Source organism: Hemitrygon akajei, chromosome 19, assembly GCF_048418815.1.
Source record: "Hemitrygon akajei chromosome 19, sHemAka1.3, whole genome shotgun sequence".
NCBI lineage: Eukaryota > Metazoa > Chordata > Chondrichthyes > Myliobatiformes > Dasyatidae > Hemitrygon > Hemitrygon akajei.
The window spans coordinates 75882619-75894639 of NC_133142.1; the positions used below are offsets into that span (position 1 = coordinate 75882619).

Here is a 12021-nt window from a genome sequence, read left to right on the forward strand (position 1 = left end):
GCTGCGATGCAACCAGTCAGAATGCTTTCCAATGTACGTACATCTGTGCAAGACTGCCTTTAACATGCTTTAAGAAAGTACATACTTGAACCTAGTTTGGAGTGGTGTTGTGAATTTTGATGAGAAATCTTGAGGTGTTAACATTTGGAAGGGCTGTAGGTTCAGCTTGGTTGGATTTTTATTGTCTTTGAGTGCCAAGTGCATGCAATCTATTCTATAAATCTACTTAATGGTGGAGGTTCCCATTTGATTTTGACCCCCTGAATCAAGCTTTTCTTGAAGCTCTCGGGAAGTTTTCAGCAATGTAGTCATTTTTTTTAAAAAAAAAGCATTTCAGGATTGACCATGAGCTTGCTGAGTGATGGAAACTAATTTTCAAATCTGATCATTGCTTCTGACAGATCTCCGTGGAATCGACTGTTCTTTGTATCACTGGCCATCTGTGGAAAGTACACCAAAAACTGTATTCTAGCTCATCTATTGAAAGGTGTGACTTAAACAGGAGGAGGACAGGCTTGGCAAGCATATGCTAGGGAGTTTATAATGGATCATTTGTCAAACTAGTTTATAGAAAACTACCCACTGGATGGAGTAGACAAAATGAAAGACTAGACATGTGGAAAGTTCAGCTCTGGAGATGAAATTAGCTTTAGGTGAGAACAGATACTCTGCAGTGATTTTAATAACAACTGTCTGCATTTGGAGTGGAGTCCAATTATGGCATTCTTTTGGGAACTGCCTGTTTAATGAGGTTCAGGGAGAAATTGTTTGCCCATAGTGTCGGTTATGCTCAGTGTAGTAATGTGTTCTCAAAGTCAGGCTCTCCCTTCTGTATAGAAAGGAATTTGATCATCTTGAGGAGAGATGTGTAGGTTGCTCTAATGTATAAAAATTCTTGTCCTTCCATGGCTTTCTGAGCTGACTGTCAATTGTTTTCTAGTTATCAAAGCAAGCAAATGCTTCTAAAGTAAACTTTCAGAATTCAGACTTGCAGGATTGCCTATCTGATTTCCTTTTTGCTTAGTTATTATTGAGAGCTGCCAAATATTTTTCATTGCAATTATATTCCTGCAGAGTAGCCCCAGAAAACGTCCAAATGGGTCACAATGGAATGTTATCCATGAGCTCCAACCAGGTCAATATTCTGATTTTTAATCTATGGTTACCCCTATGGAGGGAAAGCAGGAGAATGGGATTGAAAGGGGTAATAAATCAGCTATCATGGAATGGCAGAACAGACTTGGTGGGCTGAATAGCCTAATTCTGTTCCTCTCTCATATATATGCTGATGAAAATAAAGACATTGAAACATTTGCAGAGTAAAACAAAAATGTGCAGCAGCATCAGATAAGCGGCATTCACAAGAAAACAAACAACACTTTTTTGAGCAAAGTTATTGGAGAGAGATTTGTCGATAATCTATTGAGCTGAGTCCACTACTCTCTGTAGCATCTTGTATTCAAGAGACTGATGGTAGTGAGAAAGACTGTAGTTGAACCTTGCAGTATAGGTTCATGTACCCTTATCTCTCTGCATTCAAATTGCCAGTTTTGAATACCAGCTGCGGAGACATTAACTAGGTGCGATGATCTACCGTGGCAGGTAATTTGTCACAGTTGAACAAAAACTAGAAATCAAGGCCCTTAAACAATTGGTGATTACACAAATGCTCATGAAGTGCTCACTCAGCATCTGCTGCCATTGCTGACTACAGCTCTTCATGATGCACTATCAATAACTCACTCTGAGACGTAAAGGCGAGATATCGGCTTTTATTGACTGGAAGAAGGAACAAGCAGTGAGTGACCACCATACTACATCCTGGAGACAGAGAGGCCAGGCTCAGACCTCCATCACCTTTATACAGGGGTCTGTGGGAGGAGCCACAGGAGCAGTCATCAGGGGGTGTGTCCAGACAGGTATATGTAGTTCACCACACTTCAAATTCACTTCATTTTAGTAAGTACACTTGAGAAGTGTGCCAAAATACTTGTTGGTAGAAACAGAAGGACCATAGGTCCATAAGACTTAGGATATTCAGTCAGAGTCTGTTCTGCCTTTCCATCATGGCTGATTTATTATCCCTCTCAACCCCATTCCCCTGCCTTCTCCCTGTAACCTAATGCCCTTACTAATAAAAACCTATTAACTTCCACTTTAAATATAACCAAAGATTTGGCCCCTATAGCCATTTGCGGCAACAAGTTGGTTGTGAGCAGCTTAGAAACAGAATATTTTGCAAATGTCTCATCTAAATAACTTTTAAGTATCTTTTTGTTCCAATTTTGTTCAGGAAGTTGATTGTCAGTTGAAGTTTGGATAAGGTTTAGATTTAGTGAGAAATTGGACTGGCTTCAACAATGTGGCAGCATAATCTAATTAAAATCTCTATGGGGAAAGAGTGAGTGAGTGGTGGAAGTGAGATGAGGTCCTGCATCGTAAATTGTGCAGTGTAAGTTGTCTGCATCAAACATCATAATTTTTTTTGGTTTCTTGTGAATTCAAGTTGAAGTCGACAAACAACTACTCACATTTGTAAAACGTTGGGGCAGATCTTTAAAATGAAATTGCTTGGGCAAGGCTGTGTGGTTAAGTACAGCTCCAACACCATATTCATGTTTGTTGATGACACCACTGTTGTGGGCTGTATCAGAGATGGTGATGAATCAGCATACAGGAGTGAGATGGAAAATTTGGCTGAGTGGTGTCATAACAACAACAACTCACTCAAATGTCAGCAATTCCAATGAACTGGTTGTGATCTTCAGGAAAGGAAACCAGAAGTCCATGAACTAGTCCTCATCAGAGGCGGAGGGGGTCAGTAAATTAAAATTCCTGCGTGTCACTATCTCAGAAACCTATCATAAACGCAAAGAAAGCTTGACAGCGCGTCTATTTGGTATGCGGAGATTCGGCATGATATTAAAATTTTGACAAACTACTATAGATGTGTAGCGGAAACTGTGTTGACTGGCTGGATTATGGGAACATCAATGCTTTTGAATGGAAAATCCTACAGAAAGTAATGGATTCAGCACAGTATATCATGGAGAAAGCCCTCTTGAGCACTATTGAGCACATCTAGGAAACCATCGAAGATCCTCACCACCCAGGCCAGCCTCTTTTCATGCTGCTGTTGTCAGGTAGAAGGTACAAATGTCTCAGGACTCTCACCACCAAGTTCAAGAACAGTTACTATCTTTCAGCCATCAGGCTCTTGAACAAATGTGGATAACTACAATGCATGTCAAGGTAATTTATGGTCCATATATGTACTTCAATAATTTTTACTTTGAAACTTTGATTAATTCTGATTTGTCTGCTGGACCTTATTGTGAGCAAATGGACAGCTGGATGAACCACCATTATGACTAGGATTACATTTTTAATACTATTTCATTGGCAATGAAATTAATGGAAGGCGACACAGGGCTGCAGTGGGTTTGTTCGTGTCCGCCCATGTGTTTAGTGTGCAGTTCATTGAAGGCACATGTAGCAGAATGAGAATCGGGTATAATATCACTGGCATATGTTGTGGAATTTGTTGTTTTACAGTAACAGTGCATTGCAATACATAATAAAAACTATAAATTGCAAGTACTGGATATATAAAAATAAATTTAATGGGTAGTGCAAAAAGAAGAAAAAATATGCTGAGATGGTGTTCATGATGACTTCATTGTCCATTCAGAAATCTGGTGGATGAGAAGAAGCTGTTGCTGAAACATTGAGTGTGTGTCTTCAGGCTCCTGTACCCCCTCCCTGATGGTAGCAATGAGAAGAGGCAGCTCCTGGGTGATGGAGGTCCTTAATGAGGTTTTGCCTTTTTCGGTGTCCTCGGCGCTGGGGAGTTTTGTGCCCATGATGAAGCTGGTTGAGTTTACCACTTTCTACAGCTTTTTCTTCTTCTGTGGGTGGCCCCTTCATACCAGATGGTGATGCAACCGGATAAAATGCTCTCCACAGTACATTTGTAGAAATTTGTAAGTGTAGATATACGGTAAGTGCAAACAGTTGGCCTTGAATAAAATCTTTGCCAATTCTGACTCTGGCCCAATAAGCATGTAGTTTAACAAAAATGCACAGAATGGGCTGAAAGATTGATAGCTGATGAATGGAAAGTTTAAATTTTTGATGCTTCTGAACGTACTAAGACTGACTAATACTTGAACCTGACAAAGACTGTCATTGTTTCCACAAAGCGGGAAGCTCCATGAAAATTGAAATAGCATAGTCTGTACTTCGATCAGGAAGATGAAGTTCTGCATCCCAGACTGTCCACAACTTTGGAAGCGAAGTCATTCAGTATATTTAAAGCTGAGGTTGATGGGTTCTTGATTAGTAAGGGTTTCAAAGGTTATGGGGAGAAGGCAGGAGAATGGTTTTGAGAGGAAAATAATTCACAATGATGGAATGGCATAGCAGGGTTCATGGGCTGAATGATCTGGCTTCTAGTCAATGTTAAAATCCTTTTCAATACCAGAGTGACATCAGCATGTGCACATAATGTTGTCAGTCCAAAATATCAATAATTTTTCTGTCTTGAAATTTGAGCCCTTTTGTTGACTTGTAACTCATTGGAAGATCTTGCCATTTTGATTAATGGGTGGAGGACTCAAGGGAAACAGATCTCGCTCTCCTGTGGTCAAATACTTCTACTTTTTGGACTTCAGCAAAATTCCTGCATCTTTCAACAAACCTTCAGTCAGACTTGCATTAATTCATTTTAAGGTTATGTCTTCAAACTAGTTTAGTTAACCTTACCTGACTCATGATTTTTTTCAGTATGGTTTCATTCTGTTTACATGGAAGGATGTACGTTATCTAATTCAGTTCAAGCAGGTCAAGGAAGCCGAATTGAGAAGTAGAGGAAACATCTGAGCCGTTAGATAGTGAATTGAGCAGGAAGGAGATGTATTTATAATGAGCCTAAAATCAGGCAAAGCTTGAAAAATGGAATGGAAGGAGAGCAGAGGGTTTCTTCAGTACAGCGTCTGAATAAATAATTGAAGTTTAGAATGCATGTTCAAGTAACTGAACGTCATGACTGAATGAGCTTCTGTCTGGGAGAGAGATATCATCAAGCAGCGTGTGCAAAATCTTGGCTTTCGGAACACTTGAAAAGAATGAAATAGCTTTGGATGCCATGGTAGCATGACTCTGTTACAGCTCGGGGTGTCGAGTTGGAGATCAGTCCAACATCATCTGTACAGAGTGTTTTTATGTCCTCCTCGTGGAATCTGTGGGCTTTCTCTGGTCTTCCAGTTTCCTCCCACAGTCCAAAGACATACCAGGTAGGTTAATTGGTCATTGTAAATTGTTCTGTGATTAAATCGGGGTTAAATCAGGGCGGTCGGAGATTGGTGAGCGGTGAGACTTGAAGGACCGGAAGGGCCTATTCTGTACTGTATCTATAAATATATTCCCTTGAGTTTCTGCATATTGTTTGCGTGCTTCTGATGAGATTAGTTCCCATTTGTTTTGTTGCTATGCAGTGAGAACTGTTGAGAAGAGGTTGAAAATTAATTTTCATGTGGACTGCTGGGGTCAGCACTGATGGCCTGTTTCTGGAATTAATGCTGAAGTAAATTTGTTTACGAATGTATTTTAACACAAGGTCATTATTTTACTGTAGGAAAAGCAGCAGCTAGTTTGCACAAGTAATTATCGATGTGATGATTAGATAATCAGCATTTACCAAGCTGCTTAGATGTGTGCCTATGAAAATCAAACAGGAACTACAGAATCAAATCAAGTTTATTATCACTGACACAGTTGTAACATTAGTTTTACAGCAGCAATGTCATGCAATACACAAGTTCCTATACATTACAGTAAAGAATATAAAAATAAATGCAAAAGAAGTATTGAGGTGCAACTGTTACAGATATTGTCTGAAATGAAAGCATAAAATGCTTGAAAAATCTTAAGTCAAGCAGCATCTTTGAAAAAAAGCAATTAGCATTTCACTCAAAGACCACTGTCCTTCTCTGTTCCAATGAAGGGTCTTTACCCTGAATTTAACTCTCTTGCTTTCTGATCAGAACTTTTTGTTTATTATTTTGAGATTCTACGTGGAGCAGGCTCTTCCGGCCCTTTGAGTTGCAACACCCAGACCACCAATTTAACCCTAGCCTTATCTCAGGACAATTTACAATGATCTACTGTCCAGAATAATTTAGTACAGGTCGTCCCTGAGTTTACGAACATCTGATTTACGAACCGAGGAAGGAGAACTCTGTCTGCCATTTTAAGTCGGATCGCGACACCGTCTGCCATTTTAAGTCGGATCGTGACGCCGTCTGCCATTTTAAGTCGGATCGCAATGCCGTCCGCCATTTTAAGTCAGATCGCGACGCCTTCCACCATTTTAAGTCGTTGCCATTGACACTGTGAGTGTGTAAATTTGTATTTGGCTTAAATTTTTCTTAGCAAGATTTACCCTGAGCACCCCCCATCCTTTTCCGGTCGTCTGGTGGCACAGTGAGATCAGCACTGGGCTCGATAACGGCGGTTCCCGAGTTCAATCCAGTGACAGACTGCTCCCAAGCGTGCCAGGTTGATGTCGAGCTCGCAACTCGACCTTGTAAAAAAAAAAACACTGCCACCTCCAGTTTAAATTCCATGCAGAATATTGAGGAGGATCAAATACGCAAACCCAGCACAGCCCACACTTGTCCCATTTAACCTGTCTCAGTGCGGTGGACTTTAGGACCCGGGGAATTCAGTGCGGTGGTCCTTAGGACCCAGCGGACCTCGGGAGCTGGCGCAGCTCGGGACCCACCGCCCGCAGTGTTTCTGTTCCATTGACGGGAAACGATTGTGATTGAAAATAAAGTGGAAATTATAAAGCGTTTGGAAAGGGGTGAAACGCCATCGGTCATTGGAAAAGCGTTAGGCTACAGTCGGTCAACGATCGGAACAATTTTAAAGGATGAAGGATAAAGTGAGAATAATGGAGTATGTGAAAGGCCCTGCCCCGATGAAAGCTCCAATTATTACTAAGCAACGCAGTGGTTTAATTATTGGAATACATACATTTCTTAAGTGCTTTATATGCATAGAAAGGTAAAATACATACTATGTACTAAGACAAAAGTTTGACTAACTGACATTTAATAATACCCAATGTGCTTGTTCCGACTTGCATACAAATCCGACTTAAAGACTGACTCAGGAACGGAACTCGTTCGTAATCCGGGGACTGCCTGTATGTGGGAGAAAACTGGAGCATCTGGAGGAAATCCATACTTTCACGGGGAAGATGTACAAATTTCTTGCAGACCATGGTGCAGACCGAACTCTGATGCCTTGAGCTGTAATAATGTTATGCTAACCTCTACACTACTGTGGCATCACACTTTTCCAGCATTTGTTTTTTTTGCTTCTGGACTCTAACCTAGCCTGAGATTGAATCACAGTTAGAAGTAGTCTCTCCTTTACCATCTCCTGCCCACCATTGATCTTTTCACCCCTTGTTCTCGCCTCTCCTTCCTGGTTTTCCCTTCACCACCACCCCATATACCCCTCTCTCCAATGTTTCACTGTTCCAGGTGTAAACATTAGGCAAGGAAAACAAGCCAAAATATTTGCCTTTCACTTCAGCAAGATTGAAATTAGTTGTATTTGTCTTGCAGGCTATCAGTTGGATGAGTGGGGGAACTATATATTGGCCAGGGGTAGTAGGAGGTTCAGAAACACTTTTTACCCCTCAACCATCAGGGTTTTAAACCAGAGGGGATAATTTCATTCAACTTCACTCCCCCAACATAACTTCCCACAATGTACGGACTCCCTTTCAAGGTCTCTTCATCTCATTTTCTCAATGATTATTGCTACTTTTATATAAATAACTTTCAGCTCAAGCTGATAAAACCTGAGGTACGGCATAGCCAAGTAATTTGTCAATTGCTAGGAATGTTCCGACTCTTGTAGTGGTGTTTAGTATCGTGGCTTTCTAGTATTACATAGTTATTACTGTGTAGCCCTAGGTGTTTAATGCTATTGTGTAGTTCCTTTGGGATGAGACAAGTTGTAGATATTACTGTTGGGACTCTTTATACCTTCTCCTTCAAGTATTATTTTTTCTTTTGTTTGGACAGTTGTCTTTCGCACATTGATTACCCGCCCTGTTGGGTGTGCGCTTTCATTGATTCTATTGCGTTTATTGTGAATGCCCGCAAGAAAATTATCTTGGAGTATTATCAAAGTACATACAATATATGTCACAATATACCAATAATGATAATAAATTTATTTTGAACTTTGAAACAGCCTATAAAATGAGAATTCAAATTGAGCTAGTACCAGTCCATTGTAGTGTTACAAGCACTCGGTCCATATAAACATACAAGTATTTGGGGAAACCGGCTGCTGCAGGCATCTTTTGCTGGGCAGGAACTCTTGTTTGCAGCTCCATATTTGAACTTGAAATCTGTCCAGGTTATGAATAGTTCACAGACATAATCTGGAGAAGGACCTGGATGAGCTCAAAATCTTGAGAAATGGCGCTTAAATTTAAAACACTGTAAAATAAGTACAAAATATAGTTCCTGGCTTTATTTGCGATGACTACGATTGCCTCAGCTTGTGCATATGGCAGATTTGTACATGATGAATAGGATTGATTTATAAGATGTGCATGCATCGGTGAAGTAACTTACAACTTGTGTATGTCTGGGATATCTCAATTATTGTCTTTGCTGTTGGAGTGGAGGGGAACAATCTAACTTGGACCTACAGAATATTGTTATTAGTCAAGAAGATATAGTGGTATCTAACCTTTGAGGAAATTGAGGTATATGAGGCTCCCTGCTCTCATTCAAAAACTTTTTAAAGGGGCAATATTGAGAATGTCCTGTCCATCTGCATTATTGTGTGGTACGAATGTATAAGGCATTGGGCCACAAGCCTCTACTGAGGACAGTAAAAACTGCGTGGAGGATCATTGGGGTCTCTCTCCCTCCGTATTTGTGACACTTACTAGAAACGTTGTTCATGAATGGGCCAAAGCATTATTGAGGATCCCTACCACCCAACTCACAATCTCTTTGACCCACTGTGGAGGTGCAGGAACATCAGGATTAGGAGTGCCAGACTTGGTAACAGTTTCTTCCCTCAGACCGTGCAACCTGTCACCACTGTGGTCTCGTCAGGACAGCAGGCTGTTCATGGTTACCTGTGCTGTGCACTGCAGGCATTTTGAATTATATTTTAACTTATTTATGGTTATATTTTCTGTACTGTGTATGATTTGTGTATTGTGGTCTTGAGGAATGTTGTTTAGTTGTATATATGTACAGTCAGGTGACAATAAACTAGAACTGAAAAACTTTGCAGTTGTGCAAAGTGATATAAAGTATGCCTGCTATGCTCTGGATTGAAGTGGGGATTTTGCTGATCGACTGGCAATGGTGAGTGGTATATGGAAAAACAATCACAAACTGAACAAAAGATTTATATTAACTTGTCAAAAGAACATTAAAATTCACTTTAAATACACACTTTAAGGCTACGGTCGTGCCATGCTAATGGAAGCTGGAGAGGGAAGTAAAATGAGATTTGTTGACCTGAAGGGTCTTGGCCAAAATGTTGACTGTTTATCCCTCTCTGTAGGTGTTGTCTGACCTGCTGAGTTCCTCCAGCATTTTGTGTGCCTGTTGTTCAAGACTTCCAGTGACTGCAAAATCTCTTGTGTCAAAAAGATTTGAGTATTCTGCTTACAAACTGAATTTAAATCCCTCCTATAAGAGGGTGAGCAGGTTCAAGTTCCTGGATGTCAAGATCTCTGAAGATCTAACCTGGTCCCAACATATCGATGCAGTTTATGAAGAAGGCAAGACAGTGACTATATTCCATTAGGAGTTTGAAGAGATTTGTTATGTCCACAAATACACTCAAAAACTTCTACAGATGTACCATGGAGAGCATTCTGACAGGCTGCATCACTGTCTGGTATAGGGGGTGGGGGTGGGGGGGCTACTGCACAGGACTGAACGAAGCTGCAGAGGGTTGTAAATCTAGTTGGCTCTATCTTGGGTACTAACCTACAAAGTACCCAGGACGACTTCAAGGAGCGGTGTCTCAGAAAAGCAGCGCCCATCATTAAGGACCCCCAGCACCCAGGACATGCCCTTTTCTCACTGTTGCCATCAGGTAGGAAGTGCAGAAGCCTGAAGGCACACAGTGATTCAGGAACAGCTTAGACCAAAAGACACAGGAGCAGAGTTAGGCCGTCTGGCCCATTGAGTCTGCTCTGCCATTCAGTCGTGGCTGAACCTTTTTTAAAGTCTCTTCCTCAACTCCAGTTCCTTCTCTCCGTAACCTTTGATACCATGTCCAATCAAAAACCTGTCAATCGCTACCTTAAGTACACCCAATGACCTTGCCTCCACAGCTGCACGTGGCAACAAATTCACTAACCTTTGGTTAAAAGTTTCTCTGCATCTGTTTTGAAAAAGCACCCCTCCATCCTGAGGCTATGCCCTCTGCTGCTCTGCCATCTGATTCCTAAATGGACATTAAACCCATGAACACTACCTCACTTTTTAAATATACAATTATTTCTGCTTTTTGCACAATTTTAATCTATTCAATATACATATACTGTTAATTGATTTATTATTTTTTTCTTTTGCAGTATGTACTGCTGCTGCTAACTTAACAAATTTCCCAACAGATGCCGCTGACAATAAACCTGATTCTGAATTGTTGCGCTATGCAGCCCTGTGTCTGCGGCAGTGCTGCACAATACAGCACTGTACACAAGCTGTCGTACTGCCATGTGAGGTGTTGTTGCTGAGCTGTGGCATCACCAACGTGTGCAAAGTTGGGATGTTAGGTGAGCCATCTGGCCTTGTGCTGTCAGGATCCCTGCTGATGGATCACATTAACCAGGTTCAAAGCCTCTGAATAAAATAGTGTTGCTCCCCTTGGAACTTGCTATCTAATTCAATTCTATCAGTCCTTGTTCATGCATCCAGACGTACCTGTGGCTATACTTTTCACTCACAATTTTCTCTTTTACTGTCCCTTTACTGCTAAACTTTGATAAAGTTATAGGATAACTTTGGCCTTCACCCTGCTTTGGATGTTCCTTTGATCTCTCCACTCTTCCCTTTTTTATTTTCTCATTTCTCCCCTCCAGAGCCCTTGATCTGAAAAGTTGACTCTGGTTCTCCCCTGACTGATGCTGCTCGACAGTCTTTCCAGTATTTTTTGATTTTATTTGGTTTTGTATCATCGATACTTTTACCTAGGAGCACATTTGATTGTTGGATACATGGGCAGCTCTTCTTGGAGATGGAAAACTCCTCTGCTCTGTGGCCTTGTGGCTGTACCCACTCATGGGGAAGGCTTCAGGAGTAAACCCGGAATCTGGAGATGGAATCCCTCAGACAATCCTGCGTTGAGTTAAACGCTAACTGGCAGCTCATGTGAAATCACTGGTGCCAAACTGTAATAGTCTTTATCATTCCTTTGGATTCATCAACTGCATGGAGAAGAGGAGCCTTCTGCATGGGCAACAGCTTGCTCTCCATAGTGTACTGCCCTTGCTTGTGTAGACAGTTCGGATGGAACATCGAAAGTTCAAAGTAAATGATATCTAAGTACACATGTCACCATGGACAACACTGACCAATGGAGGGTCTCCACACTTAACTGCATTCCCACTGTTGCCTCACATTTAATTACATATCTACTACTTTCCCAGTTCCATAATTGGCATCTTGCATGAGCCAATCTAATGGGTTACGATACAGTTTGAGTGAGGAGTTTGGCAATGGATTCATTTAGAGCAGAGGCACCAACCTAGGGTCAATGGATCCCTTGGCTAATGGTAGAGGCCCATGGCATAAAGGTTGGGAGCTCTATATTTCACTGATTTGGAGAAATATACTTTGATTAAATGTATTACAAAATTCATGGTTTCTGTTATATCAAAGGTAAGCTTTTTTTAAACAGAATGGTGAACGCATGGAATGCCCTGCCAGGGATGGTGGTAGAGGCAGATATATTAAG

General features: G+C 41.1%; 1 protein-coding gene across 2 annotated transcripts in view; it reads left to right on the top strand.

The window, feature by feature from the left end:
• LOC140742084 (guanine nucleotide-binding protein G(i) subunit alpha-2) overlaps positions 1-12021 on the top strand; it is a 338259-nt gene that overhangs the window by 98081 nt on the left and 228157 nt on the right. The window contains exon 1 of one of the 2 annotated variants that reach the window (XM_073072912.1): positions 5231-5294. The exons of the other annotated variant lie outside the window; for it this stretch is intronic. The gene's annotated coding sequence lies outside the window, so the exon portion shown is untranslated. Of the gene's footprint in view, positions 1-5230; positions 5295-12021 lie in introns of those variants that run through there. 2 annotated transcript variants of the gene reach the window in all.